The following is a 15900-nucleotide window of genomic DNA, read 5'->3' as shown; positions in this document are numbered from 1 at the left end:
GCCTTTGTACATATAAAAATGCCAACAGTGATATATGCTGTTGGAAATATGGCTATTAAAAAAACCTTACAATATTTGCTACATTTGTTTGCAATGGTAGCACACAAAATACAGTTAAAATGAGTTAGGTTTTCCAAGAGAATCAATATTCAGAAAATTCAGCTGTTCTCCTTGGGAGCTGGTGGTTGATGAACAGTTATGAAATCCAGCCATAATTTATTGTGAATGTTCAAATTAGTTAAAAGGTGGTATTATATATGGCTCAATGTTTCATCAGTACTTTAAAGAGTGTCCTTATTTGACCCATTAAATGCACATTGTATGAAGACTGATATGTTCCAAGATATTGTAAAAATCCTTCCCTGTTGTTGCCAGAATTTTCTTGCATTGTTATTTGCTTTCAGAAAGTATTACCATTTTCCCTTTGGAAAGAAGAGGAGAAGAAGAAAAATCTGAAATGAGGCTCCAAATTTAAAAGTAGCCATTGAAATTCTAGAAATTGCTTTACTCAACTTCCCAACATTTTCGGAAAACATTAGGATTATTTTTATTTATCATTTTACATATAACATCCTTAATTTGTGACCACCAGCTATGTGACCCTGACTAGCACAGAAGCAACAAAGGAAAAAATATATATGGCTAAAAGAATTTGCAAACAGTTGCAGGACCCACTACAATTGTTCAACTCTGCTGAACCTGGCTTTAAGTGCAAAAAATAACAATACCAGCAAAACAGAGACAAATTTGTGGCCCTCTATCAAAAATGTCTGTTTAGGTAGCCTTTTCCCTTTAAATGTTACATTATCATACGTATGATTTCTAGTGTACATAGCGCAAACTTGCCAAAGTGCCTGTTGGGTTTCTGGGCCTAAATGATGCATCCACCTCTTACAGAAGAAAATGCACCCTGCCAGTGTGCTGATATATTTGGATGGTTGTACAGTTTGTTTAAATTTTTAACCGAACTTCACATATTGCCCAGTAAGTCATCTAGTTAGCTAAAGAAATGTGTTCCTGCCACTTCCAATTACTATTTAATTTGCATGATTTTGCTGGGATCGGGATTTGGTCTTTTATTAGTGGTATCCTGTCTAATTAATACCATGTATTAAACAATGCTCTGGACACTGATCGCTCATGTATCTGAAAGTAAGGCTCAAATACAGAGCTAGGATTGTAAAAAGCTATCAAGAGCAACCACTTGGGCTTTTGCATCTGATTCATAGTTGATAGTGTGCTTTACCAAAATACAGGGGTGTTTTTGCCATCTTGTAACCAAGCTGCAAAAGGGGCAGTGGAATAAGGAGGACTCACTAGCGAGAAGTGTCTGTCCAGGAGCACACATTCGAGAGCTTCTGCTGAAGATCAGGTTGGATCTCCAGAAAAGTCACAGATTGTCTCTATGCAGACCTGAGTATGATCTTGATGCTCCCACAAGGCTGAATGGTTATTGCTCCTGAGGACACTGAGAGACAGATCACAGAAGCCAGGGAACAGGCAGTCTCACAGCCCTGTTCCCCACAACACAACCACAGCGGTGACAAACAAAAACTGCAGCTGTGGCATTTTTTTTAAAACACATTGGCTTTAGTGCTTCAGTTCAATATAAAAAATCAGCATAAACACAGAAATTCAGATGTACAAAGTGTTTCGGCAGCAGATCCAACAAGGACCATAGCACACGTTGCATTGCATGGCCAGACGCAGGAGCTGGGCACTGGCCGTCCCTGCAGCATTTGTGGAAATCATGTCCAAGACCCTGAGATCCAGCTCTGAACTCAAAAATCTGTTATCACTAATGAGGATGGGAGTCATTTTGCAATAGCTGTAATAAACATTTGTTCAAACAAAAAGAAAAGTGAGATTAGAAAACATGCAATATGTCCCAGCATTAATGGAAAACCTATTTGTGCCATCTATTTTGGAAAAATTATTGAAGAACAGTTCATCCATGTGAAAATATTAGCACTGTAATTCTGTCAAGGTCAGTGAGACCTAGAGATTTGCTGAGAAATCACCTTCATTTCACCAGGTAAATAAAGAACTCGTTTTTCAAAGAAGCCTATTGAAGAAGGCACTCCATAGCAACAGTTAAATTATGAATACAGCACATATGTTCCATATCATATCATTTACAGCACACTTTAGCATAGACATAATGCTTAGTAACAAACTACAATACCATTCACAAAATGCATTTAAATAGCATAATTTAGTTCATTAAATTCAGTCATTTACAGTAAATCAAAATTATCACAGGAATTGAAGAGAGTACACAGTTGTTTGTTTGAATAGTTAAGCTAGGGAAGTCAATTCCTTTTTGAAGGTCAAGGACACAGTTGTTTCCATTTTCTGTTGTAAAAAAGATACAGCCTGTGTCATAAGATAATTTAGTATCATCTGAATGTGATCAAGTCCTTTCCCCCTGCTTGTTCCGTATTATATAACTGGCACGCCTAGAATATATCTAAGTCAAGAAAACGCTTTACATATAATGTTATCAAATTAGACTTCTTTTTCTTTTACGGACTGAATGGATGTGATTCTGGGTTTTTAAAAGGATTTAGTCTTGCAAATCTGCAGCCTATTACTTGGAAGCAAAGATGTATGTTTTCCTCTAGTCCAGCCATCAATTGCGTGTCCTGTGGAAATATTATTATACAAGAAGAGTGGATTTTTTGGGGCCTTTCTAGGAGATACATTCTGGCTTTTGCAATTGGAGGTGCAGTGTGTGTCTGTGTGTATGGTGCTGAGGAGGAGTACGGTGCAGAAATGGCTTTGCAGCATAGACCGACTGCACAGGGAGCTCAGGATGAATCATCAAATCCCTCTGGGGAACTCCTGAGGTTTAAAACTTCCTGTGATTTCTTGGGCATCAAAGTGAGGAAGGCGACAGGGCAGGGCATGGTGCATCCATGTGTTCCTGCTCATAGGAGGGGACACCAGCCCTGCTGCGCTCTCCACCACCCCGAGGTCCAAAATCGTCCCGGGGCACCCAAGCCAGGCAGCTTTGCTTGTTCAGCAGTGGTGAAGGATATAACCTTCCTAACGGCTCCGCTGCAGGGATGGAGGTGAGGGCAGGACCAGGACTTTGGTCTCTATGGACTATAAAGCCAGGAAGAATGATGAGGATTCCTCAGTCTCTTCTCATATCACAGTCACAGACAATCCTGCCTTCATTCTTGTTTAAATTCCAGCATCACCTTCAAAGAAATGAACAATCACCACCAAAAACCCAAGCCACTGGGCCTCTTGTTGAATTGTTCCCCACACTTAAAAGCCGTGCACTGATTTTTAGTCTGGATTTCCCTAGTGTCTTCTTGCACCTCACTGTCATCTTGCCTGATTGATATAGATTGAAAAGACCATGACAAAAGTTTTGTTGGCCTTGTAGAAACTTCTGGGTTATCATCAAGTCTTCCTTAACCTGCTCTGGGCTGAGCTCAGTGGAGTCCTTTATCCTAGGGCATGGCTTTCCATCCCTTTAAACCATTCCTGCCATCAGAATCACCTACAGGAAGCAAGAGCCCTCTGTGGGGTCTTCTCTCCTGTGCAAAATTTTGGCTGCAATGGAGTTGCCTCCATTGCATCCCTGAGGGAAGTGCCAACTCTTTTCTGACCACCTGGGAGGGAAAACAAATGAATAAGCTATGAGTTTCCATCAACAGACTATCCAAGCACCTCAGAGTGCTAATTAATTAAGCCTCATATCATCCTGGTGAAAGAGGGAAGGGTCTGGGTGGGGTTTTTTTGGTGATTGCACAATGCAGTGCAGTGCATACCTATATGAGTTTAGCTTTAAATGAGCTTCTTTGGGTACTAATGGCAGCCTAGCTGCAGCAGCATGGAGGATGGGCACCTTTCCCCCTTCTCTGCTTCTTACCTCAGCCCACACGGAGGTCCCTCTGCCACAACCGGGCTCCTGCCAGGACCCAGATGGGTGCTGTGCAGCGGTGGTGCAGGAAGAGCAAAGGTCCACATCCCCACTCTCGCTCTCCTGCTCTGTCCCAGCAGATTTGCACCAGCCACCATGCACAGGCATGTCTGGGAATGGGGTGGACTGGGAGAAGGGAGCAATTGGCTACAGGCGGGTCCATTTTGAAGTCCCCAGGGGCACACACTGCCCTACCTGCCACCACCACATGGGCTACACAAACCAGATCCACGTTACATTTGCCAATAATCCAATCCTGACATGTCTCCTCTTCTCAAGGCTACACAAACATCAAACAAACTATTTGCAAGGGGTCAAATGAGACATCTCGAACAGGAAGCTGAGAAAGCCTTTGGTTTCTTGTCCAGATGAGCAGATAGTACCAATCCCACATGTCTTGTCAGAGCTGCCCTCTTCTGAACGGGGCTCCACAGGAGGGCTGGGAATCAGGCAGTAGCAGCCTCCCAGCACAAACAGTTATCTTGGAGGCAGTAACATCTTAAACTGCCCCAAAGTGTTTGCTTGGAGCTCTTCCCATCCCCATTCACATCGAGCACCATGGGAGCCCCTTGGAGCAGTCCCTGTTCTGCGTGGGGGACATGAGGAGCACAGTAACCATCCCTTGGCAGCCGAGGGCTGACCCTGCTTCAATGGAGCTCTGCGAAACACCCCAGGGAGAGCCTGGGAAGAGCTAGACAAGCAGCCAGCCATGTACAGGGAGGGACAATTAGGGTCCAAACAGAAATTAATTATGCTAGAGAGAGCGAATTGCTTGTTGACACTGCTGCACAACAAAGAGGGAGAAGGAGAAAATGTTCTTAAGACAAATAACCTTGTCTATCTTCCCGGGCACAGGGAGAGAAGCCATGAGCGGGTACAAAGGACACAGATGGCACTACAAATCCTTTGTAACACACACTGCCATCACAGCTGTCCTGGGACTGCGAGGGAATGGACCTGTTACAGATTACCCTGGGCACTGAGGAAGCACCAAGAGGGCTCACCAGAGTAAAAGTGCCAAAGTTTTCAAAGGACAGAACTGTGAGACGAGGGTCAGTGCTGCAGAGATGTGTCTGGGCACAGCTGGAGCCTCCTCTCCTTGCCAGAACCCCGAAGCACTGCAAAGACCAGTCGTGCAGGGCTGGTGCCCAGGGGAGCAGGGTATTGGGCACCAGCAGCTCCAGTGAATACCCAGGAGGGATGGACTGTGGAGTCACTGAGGCTCTTTCCCAACTTTTTAGCTTTTCAGCCATCATCTGGAAGAGCAGACTGTTAGGAGTTTCTTACAGGCTGGGAAACTAAGGTTCAGACCTCTGCAAACCAACTTGGTGGAGGCTGGGAAGGAAACTGAGCTAGTGTGGGGGTTTGGGGAGTTGTTGTTTGTAATGGCCATCACGAGGGAAGCCCACAGCAGAGCAGAGCTCACCTGGGAAGGTGCAAGACTTTTTCACATGCGCAAAAATCATGCATACAACAGCAGACCCCAGCTAGGAACAAGCATGTACACAAGGAGTTTCCAAGATTTCCCACCTCCACCTGCAGAAAAGGATAGTAAATTTGCCCCAGTTCAATCCTACATTAGTCGGTGACCCCTGGGATGGTGTGTGTGACCATGTCCTGTGCACAAACCAGGCCAGTGGACACAAAATGGCCTGTTTTACAGCATCAATAGCTTGGATTACTGTGCATATCTCATTTGAATGCCAAAAATGGATTTTAGCTGCAGCCTGCACTGCAGGGAGCAGGGCTGAGTTACAAGGATCTGTAATGGGATGCTTGAAATGTAAACGCCCATGTATCCACTTGGCCACAAATATCAGACATCAAAGTCACTAAGAAAGACAGACAAATTCCCTGTCTTACACTGTCTACCTTCTTCAGACAAGCACGGGATATAGCTGTTCAGCAGTAACAAAAGTGTTAACCTAGGACTAGTTTTAGCACTGATTTTACTGCAAGAAAAGTTGGGTTGATTATAACCCCCCTTTCCTGCTCTGGGGTATTTCCTATACGCCACTTTTCTGAAATAGATTTAAATCATTCACAGAAAAAGCAGGATCTTTACCTGTTTTATAGATGTGGAAACTGAGGCACAAGGGAAAAACAGTTACTTGTTCCTGGAGAGCTGCAGCCCACGGAAACTCTGGCTTCCAGGCTTCCAGTCTTCTGCTAACTGCTCTGGAAATTGCGCAAAATCATTAACTCATCCTTGAAAATTTTTCATGATAGATTGTAACTATTCAGTCTGTCATCTCCAGAGCCTGCCTCTCTCAGGAATTATAACTATGTACCTGAGGGCTGCCACTACAAAATAGCAGAGGGATACATCACATCTGCTGCCAGGCAATCCTTAATGTGGCTGTGTTTGATTGCTGCTGGGTGTTATTGGTACTAGTACTTCTACTGTTCTTACTTTAACGCTACAGCGTTAATTCAGCACCAAAACTGCGTTTAAGACTTCACAGTGGGACTGGAAAGCAATGAGCTCAGGAGGAAAATTCCAGCCTCACTTTGAGGTAATTATAAATCTTTTCTCTCCCATTCAGACACTATATTAAGGCTGCTGCATTGGCCCAGAATTTTATCTTTAATTTCCACTTTTCTTCTTTGCACGGGCTTCAGCCAGTTTTTGAGAGGAGGGGGAGCTGAGCCTTGACAAAGGGCCTCATTCACAAACCAGCAGCAGCCCCATTTGCGACTTCCCCAGCACCCCGGAAGCAACTATGCTGTGACAGGAGAAACTTGCACATCAGACAAACTCCAGATTTCCCCTGCAGCGACTATTTCCTGATAACACCACATCTGTACTTCTAGGCACTGTGCTGCCTCTGACATGGACTTGCACGCTCCTCTTGTCAAGCTCAGAGACCTTAGGCAGAAGCTATCGCAAGCTGTCTGCCAGCACTGTGCCGGCTAAGGTGTTATTATTTATTAAAAAGACTTTGCTTCATTCCAAAAAAAGTGTCTCAGATGAAGTTAAAGGACTCTGAGCCAACCTCACCAGTATTTCTTGGTCTACATCATTAACTCAACTGGATATAGAGCTCAACTTGGGAGCTGAACGCAAGAACGGATTGCCTGTGCCTGGCTCGCAGGAATATTACACCCCAGCAGCTGGGGAGGGCTTGGGAGCGAGCAACAGCTGGTGAGTGCCCTTGCCCCTATAGCCTTGCCCCTATAGTCTTGCCCCTACAGCCTCCTATAGGACAGCCCCTATCAGTGCCCACACTATCAGGGGCAGCCCAAGCTCACCCTTCCTGCAAGTCCCATCTTCCCTTGCGGCAAGCACCAGGAAGGACCACCGTGGCCAAGTGATCCGGTGTGTGGTTGCAAAGCAGATGACAATTTGACATGTCGCATGGGGCCAAAGGAGTTTCAGTCCATCCAGCACAAGGGCGGTTTTCGACGGGTGCCAAAGAGAGTCCCCGGGGCAAGCCAAATCCCTCTGTGCAGAGAGGAGGCACCAGTGACAGTGAAACATGTATCAGCATCCCAGTTTAAGTGCACAGCACTCCCTTTTGTTCCTCTGGAGCTTCCTCCCAGTGCCTGGATCTGACTGGGGTTTGTTAGGTAGACACCAGCCTGCGGGTGCCCACCCAACCACAGCACGCAAAGCAGAGATGAACAGCAGCATGAGCAGATTGAGAACTGGTCTCTTGGTCAAAGTAAGCCCACCCAAAAAACAGCCTGCAGCAAACATCACTGCCTTCCCAGTGGGTGCTCCAGGGTGGGGTATGTACAGTCTAGACCTTTCAGCAACAGCAGAAACTCCCCAAACCCTTACAGTGAGAGGACACCTCATCCACATGGTGACTCAAGACACTAGTCAGGCTCCCATTTTTAATTTCTCTCTGGTGATGTTTGTCTTTTTCTCCATCGGGCAGATCGAAACCCCAGAGCAGTTGGAGAGTGAGGTGAGTGAGGAACAAGAACGATGTGGGCACGGTACATGGGCACCCATGGCAGTGTCCCCACCAAAACATGGGGACAAGGTGGCCATATGTGGCATAAGCCATCTTCCGCGCCATGTGGCATGGGCAGCCTTGCTTGAGCAGGGACAGGCAGGCTGGCAGCAAAGCTCTCTGCACTCAGCCTGCGACAAACCAGCACCCAAACAAATGTTTCATGCGGCAATAAACCTGTTGAAGGAATAAATTAGCTGTACGGCAAGGTTATGCTTTGGGAATGTCTCCACTATGGCAAAAGTATCCGCTGTACCTGGTGATTAGGTTTATATTACAATGTGGCTTTTAAGGCTCACTGTGCTGAATAAAAATTTAGGCAATTAGTGATCTTATTTCTTAGGAAGAACTGCTTGCTATCGTATATTAATACAGATTTTGCTCAATTAAAATTGTTCACAGTCAGCAAAAACAATTTCTGCACTGTAATGAAATAATGAAATAATTATATGCAAGGGAGGACTTCTGATCTTTTTAATTATTCTATTCTTCATTTTTAAAAGGGCTATTTGAAAACGCACTCTTATAATTGATTGCTATAAATCAGTCAGAAGCATTCTAAGGATCATAAATATTCTAACTTTTAAAAGACAAAGAAATGCTAAATATTCAATGAAATCCTTCAATATTCAGAAAATTTAATCTAGGGTAAAAGGATAGACTGCTCTTTTGAAAATAAAAAGTAAATTTGTTGTCCTGTGAAAAATGAAATATCTTGAATGTCAGTAACAGAAATGGAATTAACAAGAGATCTTTTTATTGTTTTTTAAGGTCATTAGGCTGTGAATTCTATAATTATGGAAATTGTCAGTCCAGTTCTGTGGAGTGTTTGCTCCCATCCATAAGGTATTGGAATGTTCAATCAGTCTCTCTCGTGGGAAAGTTAGGTCATAACTGTAAGTGTACCAGCAAAATTGAATTAAGCAAAGAGATTTCATTAGTATTTATAGCCAGAAGGCATCTGTAAAAGTACAGGGCAAAGAAGTTATGTGGAAGTCAAAGGAGAAAAAAAAATGGGTTTCTGGTGACAAAGGCGAATCTGAAAGAGATATAAGTGTATAATGAATAAGAGCTATTGAGCGCTGCTCCAAAGAGGGAGTTGCAAAGATGTCAAATATTGATTTTCTTGTGTATGCCTTTGGACTACATATGTAATTGTTTGGATTTGCTGTCTTCATGATACAACAATATTTGTTGTTGAAGGTTAAAAAGCAGAGTGTGAAACAACCCAAAAAGTCTGAAACGTGTTGGAGAATTATAATAATTCTACAAGGAGGATTTCATGAGCAGAAGTCTGTACTTTCTAGCAAATAAACATTTTTATGACAATCGAAAGCATTCGTCTATTGAAAGTATTGCTCCTGGTACTGCAGAAGCACACATTGTATGCAGGGCCATTGAACCATATTGCATTTATTGATTGAAAATATACAGTTTGCTTCTAATGAGTTTCTCCAACTTTTTATACCATGAAAATATTCTGTGATTGACTATATATGTGCAAATTACTGTATATGCTTCTGTATGTGCTCTTTGTATGTGTACATTCATAGATAAATACAATCCTCATATGTGAGTTATTTGTATAGGAATGACAGTGCCTCTCTGGGTCTTAATGCAGAACTGAGAATGTATTTCCTGATGATGATTAATGTCTTAATGACATAAACCTCTGGAAATATTTTCACTCTGTAGAAAAAAGTACGCAATCACCTTAAAAATTATTCTCATCTTTAATAGTTACATAATGCTGACATGGTAGGTCTTTATCTTTCTACACAAAAGAGATCTGTGACTATTTGGGGAGACATATAATGTGTGACATTTTACACGTGTGATCCTTACGTTAGCATGCACAGCAATCAAATCTTTACTGACACTGGTGGGAACTTTGTCCCTGACTCCAGCAGGATCTGGACTTCAGTAGAGAGTCTCTTGGAGATCTTGGAGAGCTAAAAGCAAAGGTGTCCCTCGAAAATTGGAGACAACCCAACTGTCAGAGCCCAACTAGTTTATTCAATCTCTTTCTAGGTGGTCAAGCTGGGAAGTGGGGTCTTCATTTTCAGAAGCGTTGGACTCAGCAGAACCTGACGGTCTGACAATCAGGTCTTAAACAAAAAAGTCCCAGGGAGGAGCAGTTTGGAAAAAGCCCAAACCCCAGCTGTAAACAAGAATAAGAATGGGATCAAACTCCCAGTGAACCCTGTCCTTGCTAAAGTCAGTGTCAGAGTTCCCATTGCTCTCTGTGGGGCTGCAAGTTCACCCACCACCTGTACAAGCTGGGCAGGAGCAAAACCCTTGAGGAGCCCAGGGAAAGGTGCAATTCTCCTTGTCTAAATGTAAAGATCTCTCAGGGGCGAAAAGCACACAGTCCTTATGTTTTCCTAATCCAGGGATGCAACTTGCTGGTTACTTCCTTGCTTTTGTCTCATTAAGGGTGTCAAAGCACCTCATCTTTCATCCAAGTCACTGTTGCAGAGCAGTCTGTAGTAACAGCAGCAATGCTGCATGCTGAAGGCATGGTGGAATCCGTAATTCAACCTCCAAACCCTCCTGTGCCCTAAGTAAGTATTATTATTTCCACTCAGAGAAAAAATGGAAATCTTTTGCCCCAGCTCTTCTCTCATCTGAAGCAGTTTTACTCTGTCTTACATGGGTGTAACTCTATTTACTCTGTTACACATGACCATCAGTGAGATGGGATTACAGCACAGAGAGATTAGGTTATTTACCTGGGGCCATGTGATAGGAAAACCAAGAACTAGAAGTCACTGACTCTGATATCCAAATCTCTACAAACTTCTCTAGGCTATGCTATAGTATTTTTTCCCTAAATTCAACAAATTCTCCATAAGAACTTATCTTTAGAACATCTATTGCGTCCCTAGGATAAAACTAATCACAAATGAAATGTACATTTGCTAATCTTAAGTAAAAGTACTTTGTAATAATGCATGTTTAACACCAACTGCTATGAATATAACATTGCCAAACCCACTAAACTGGGAAGCTGCTCGATTTTGCAAACAGTCCCCTTGAAAGTGCAGGGCAGGACAGTGCTGTCCCTTCCCCAGCCCCCAGATCTCACTGCCAGGTTGTGAAGAGGCTGGAAGTTTTTTGAGTCCTGCTGTCAGAGTACAATGTTGCCTAAGCAAGCATTAAGAGATTATGGTAATAATAGGTATGCTTACTCCAAATAAAAGGTTTCATTAATCAAGCCATATTGAGATAAACCTGTCAGTGGACAGAGGAAACTAGAAATCAAATGCTGTGAAAGTTCTGACAGATTGTTAAATAGAAACCCTTTAAAACTGAATTTAATTTACTGTGATATTACAGATATTTATGCATCAATAGGCAAGTGCAGATTGAGTTCGGAGGTCAGCTCTGGTGCTTGAAAAATAAACGCGCAGAATGAAACAAAAGGTGACAGTTACCTTTGTCAGAAATTACGGTTTATTAAACTAAATATGAAGCTCTCATCTGATTCATGTTAAACAGAAAGGCATGGGGCTGGGGCATAATTTACTGCAGTAGATTGGTTAACAAATAATTACAGAAAATACTCCCCCCCTTTTTTTAAAGTCGCATCTATAAACTTTACCAGAAGAAACCAGGAACAAATATTGCACCATGGAAGCACAGTAAGATACCAAGGGGCAGTGAGCAGTGAGACCTTTCAGCAAGATTGTTCACTAATTATGCCATTAAAGCGCTGCTCTCCCATCGGGCAGTGTGTGTTTGACTTCTATACCTAGCATTTATTTCTTTAATTTGTCCTCTTGAATTTTTTTAAACCTCTCAATTTTCAGATTCGTAGCTTCTTCAGAATCAGGACATTCCTCTTCCTGCCTCTTCCTCCTCCTTAGCTTCATGAATTCAGGCAAGTAATGTGGGAGAAAGGCAAATTTAAGGAGAGATTTCTGTCCAGGTAATTCTGCCAGCAAGTTGCATGAAGTTGTTTGCAAAGGGAAGTGCCGTTCACCTGGGCAAGAGCTGCAGCTCAGCCTGTTTTATGTCATTCTTTGAAGGAATAAGACCCCAGAGACCGGTGGCTGAAGTGTCATGGGCAGATAGAAAATAAAACATCATTCCTGTTTCAAGGGATTATCTAGTCTCATACAGACAGGCATAAATCTTTTTGCCATTGACAGGATGGATCCGTATCTAACATTAACATTTGACTTAAACATAATGGTTACGTTGCATAGCATGTTTTTCTTTCAAACAGATGGCTGCAATTTGAAGGGAAAATTTGGACCTAATTATGATCCAGCTAAGCCAACCACAAGGCTCCTACTGACTCTACCAAGCACAGAAAGAAGTCCTTGAATACAAGCAGTCCTAAGTGAAAATAAGTACGTCAGTGCTATATGATATGAACGTATTTAACTGCCAAACTTACATGAGATCATATCTAAATACATGACTCCAAAACATATATTACATTTCACACACATATGAAACATGTAAAACATGCAGCACATGTTAGCTAAAGCTGTGCTAGACATATGTCCTTCCCAGAACAACAGCCCAAAAAATCCTTACCAACTCGAGGACCTTCTGTTGCATGCAAATAATTACTGTAACAGAAGCAACCACATGAGCTTTCTGAGAAGACGTTCTTTTTTTGCCCACATAAGGAACGCAGGACTGGGACATCAGTTAGTGGTTAATAGAAGCCAAACCAGCAGGATACTGTGACAAAGTCTCGGCTGTGTGCCTCCTCCGGTCATCATCTCTCCGTGAGCAGCGCGCGTTAACACAAACTAGCCCTGCAGGACCCTTCCAGACGCCACTGAAGTTACTCAGGAGCTGCGTTCGCTGCAGCTTCAATACAGGAATGACCATTGCTCCAGGTTGAGGTTCACTGAGAAATTAAAATAAAATGGTAAAATCTATCAGGAGAAAGCAAAGAAGGAAGAACTATCATATTTCATATATATGAAGGTGAAAATTTACCTTACAAATTTTAACAAGACATCTGGAAAATGGAACTCTAGTTCAGCTTTAGAATACAGTTAACTTGAAGCACATATTTAAGTCCCATTAATTTACACAGTTTAAATGCTATGCCGAGTAATTCTGGAAACACGGGCTATAGGGCTGGAAGAATATTGAGAAGTTCATCCCTTTGCTTGGAGGAAGACCGTGACAGATCTAAGAAAGCTGGACCTGTAACTGCTGGCTGTAGGTGTATATAGAAGTCAGTTATACTCCAGCAACAAACCAAACGCATAAGAGAGGAGCCACCTCCTCACCTGTCAACCCTATGCAAGCTTTACCCCATCCTGAAACAGCACCAGGATCTGACCTGATGTCTGTGAGTCCTAACCCCATCCCAAGAAAAGTGCAATTGGTTTAAAGGTGCATTCCCAGGCTACAGATACATAGAGACCGGTCTCAGTGGGCATAGGGACCTAATGACTACACTCACCTTTGAAAAACTGCAGCCATTTCCTACTTCTGGGCAGTTCAGCGAAAGGCTGGAGAGTGTAGAGCCTGTGCTCAAGTATCAGCCATTAACCTCCAAACCCAGAGCCACGAAGGACTAAATAAGAGCTTATTGGAAGTGAATCCAGAAAGTCCCTTTTCATTGCCACAGCGCAGTTACCTGCGCTCTGCGGGCCCAGTGCTCTTAGGGTGAAATGTAGCGTGTCCTCATGCCCTGAGAAACAATCTCTTTTGGGTTTTGAGGAGGAAAGCCAGCTACCCACTTATTTGGGGCAGGGCAGAGAGTAAAACCAGGGGATAAGGAGGACTTGGCAGAGCCTGCAGAAGGGGGAGGTACAATCCCATGAGGACAGACCTGAGTGTTGGGCACTAAGTGGGGTTGCTCCATGTGAACCCCAGTATCTCCCCTTGCAGCACTGGGGAACAATAACGCTTTTCCGCAGTTAAATGAGTTGCACAAGTTAAATTCATTCATTTCTGTTCGGTGTTTTGAGATCACTGGCTTGAAAGCTTTATGTCAGCACAAATGTCGTCTTATTACGAATGAACATTAACTCTGCATTGGTGCTAAGAGGTGTAACAAGCAGTAATGAGGTAAAATTAATAAATGGCCTATGCAGACCAACTACAAGGAGAAGTTGTCTCATAGGCAGTGGAATATTTTCCCAAGGGAAGTAGGGAAAAACCCCACAAATTGGAAAGTTTTAAATAAACCCAAGGAAATCGAAGGAGCCCTCTTACACCTCAACACCTTATGCCATGTGAGTCCTCAAAGTAAATGATCTACAAGTATAGCACAGAGCCATTTTCACCAGTAAAACTTAGAAGCAGCAGTAAAACTGAGTAAAGAGGAGCCACGGCAGCTGCGAGACCTTCCAGTGGATCCAAAAGCTGCCTGGGTAGCTCCTGTTCATGGCCAAGGGCTGAAGCAGGGGATCGCTCCCCGCATCAGCTGCCCAGCCAGAGGGACAGCAGCCCCTGCACACCTCCATGAGCCCCTCCAAAGCCCAGAGCTGTGAGACCTTCCTACCCTCCCACACCGGCAGCGGGCAGCCACGGCTGCGATAAACCCCGCTGCAGCCCTGAGACAGGAGCGAGCCCAGCCCTGGGCAGGATTAGGTCTTTAATCCCCAAGCGATCCTCCCTGCTGCACAGACCACGCTCGTCCGTAGCAGAGAGCTGCAACAGCCCTCCACGTTTTATTTATTTAGATGAGTTTACAAAGCAATTAAGACATTTTGGCAAATGCTGAGGCGCAGATTTCCTCCCTTACAATAGATCATTCCTGCTTTTTTTTTTTTCCCTCTCCTTCTGGACATATAAATGTTTCATGGTCCCACAGACATATTTTCTCTCTGCCCAGTTGCTTACAATCCATTTAAACATGCCTGTTGAACTCCTCTATCATGTAATATTTTAACAAGAGCCCCTAAATAAGCTTTACTTACAGACTGTGAATACTGCCTGATGAGTTCAATACACTGTTCCATCATGTCCTCAGCTGGAATTCCTCTTGGAAACCTTTTTTACCTGGGCAAAAGCAGGGAATCCAACAAAAAAAAAATGTTGATGTGGTTTAAGGAGTAAATGCTGATTCTTCATATCCTCCCCATTCAATTGGAAATAGCACCCTTTAATGATTTTTGTTAAAATTAAAACCCTCCCTGGTTTTATCTGTCCTGTCCTAGGCATGAGCTAAGTTGCCAACACGTGCTTTCATCACACAAGTGCTGGAAACGCTCATCGAGCTCTGCGCTGCCTGTGATCCCTCAAAGAAGCTTCTGAAATCAGTAGGGTTTTACAACATGCCTTGGAAGGCATTAAAATACTTTAATAAAATGTTTAATAAAGATTTCTCTAATAAGGTGAAGGATCTAAATTGAATTCACAGAAGTACCCTAATGGTCAGACTGACAAAGAAGCTTTGTGAGGAGCGGCAGGAAGCAGCTCTGCTGGAAATGGTCCACAATGCCCCCAAAAAATAAGAAAAAAAATTATTTTGGCTCAAAAAAATGGATTTTGGAGAAAAAAAAGCAGACTTTTTTCTTTCTGAAGCTGCCAGTTCTGTTTCCAAGAAGTTTGTGGAGGACACTGACTTTTCATAGAAAAATTCTGATAATTCAATTCTGTATTTAGAAAGTAGAAGAGGAAAATGTTGGACTGGCACAGACATGTGGCAGGCCCTTCAGTGACTCCCCTTCCTCTGCCACTAAGCCAGGACTTGCAGAGGTTTAGCAATGCATATTTTCTTTACAGAAAAAAAGCAGAGAGTCCCCTAAAATGCGTTACAGCACTCTCCAGATAAGGAGCTACCTGGTTTAGCAGGTGAAGAGGTGCTTGGGGAGTTTTTGATAGAGAGATTATGGACCTGATTACATTAATACCTAGCATGGGTTTTAACCTGCATTTTGGGTAAAATTCACCGTTCTGCAGAAGGCCCATAAAAGGCCTATGCACCACTTACGCCCCACCAAGGCACCATTTGGATGGTGTACGTGGAGCTGCGGTGATGCATAGGCCCTGTGCCGGCCGCCTGCGTCAGGAGGG

The sequence above is a fragment of the Pelecanus crispus genome, chromosome 5 (assembly GCF_030463565.1).
Source record: "Pelecanus crispus isolate bPelCri1 chromosome 5, bPelCri1.pri, whole genome shotgun sequence".
NCBI lineage: Eukaryota > Metazoa > Chordata > Aves > Pelecaniformes > Pelecanidae > Pelecanus > Pelecanus crispus.
Note: the sequence above shows the minus strand (reverse complement) of the source record.